The 759-nt window shown below is 45.1% G+C and overlaps 1 non-coding gene across 1 annotated transcript; it reads right to left on the reverse strand.

The window, feature by feature from the left end:
• Positions 1–240: 240 nt before the first annotated feature.
• On the reverse strand, positions 241–347 carry LOC112998443 (small nucleolar RNA R71). The gene has a single exon (XR_003263544.1). It is a non-coding gene; the product is annotated as a small nucleolar RNA R71 (small nucleolar RNA).
• Between the last annotated feature and the right edge of the window lie 412 nt (positions 348–759).

Raw genomic sequence — 759 nt, forward strand, 5'->3', positions numbered from 1 at the left:
AAGTTTCATGGCCTTGCAGGTGAAGACCCGCACAAACATTTGAAGGAATTTCATATTGTCTGCTCCACCATGAAACCCCCAGATGTCCAAGAGGATCACATATTTCTGAAGGCTTTTCCTCATTCATTAGAGGGAGTGGCAAAGGACTGGTTGTATTACCTTGCTCCAAGGTCCATCACGAGCTGGGATGACCTTAAGAGAGTATTCTTAGAAAAACTTTTCCCTGCTTCCAGGACCACAGCCATCAGGAAGGATATCTCAGGTATTAGACAACTCAATGGAGAGAGCCTGTATGAGTACTGGGAGAGATTTAAGAGACCATGTGCCAGTTGCCCCCACCATCAGATTTCAGAACAACTTCTTCTCCAATATTTTTATGAAGGACTCAGTAATATGGAGAGAAGTATGATAGATGCTGCTAGTGGTGGAGCCCTTGGAGACATGACTCCTGCTGAAGCCAAAAATTTAATTGAGAAGATGGCTTCCAACTCCCAGCAGTTTAGCGCCAGAAATGATGCCATAGTCATTAGAGGAGTGCATGAGGTAGCTACAAACCCATCTGCATCATCTGAAACTAAGAAGCTTGAAGGCAAACTGGATGCATTGGTTAACTTGGTAACCCAGCTGGCCTTGAATCAGAAATCTGTACCATTCGCAAGGGTTTGTGGTTTGTGCTCCTCTACTGACCACCATACAGACCTTTGCCCTTCCATGCAGCAACCTGGAGCAATTGAGCAGCCTGAAGCTTATGCTGTAAAT

This window comes from Glycine max, chromosome 11 (genome assembly GCF_000004515.6).
Source record: "Glycine max cultivar Williams 82 chromosome 11, Glycine_max_v4.0, whole genome shotgun sequence".
In the NCBI taxonomy this organism is placed as follows: domain Eukaryota; kingdom Viridiplantae; phylum Streptophyta; class Magnoliopsida; order Fabales; family Fabaceae; genus Glycine; species Glycine max.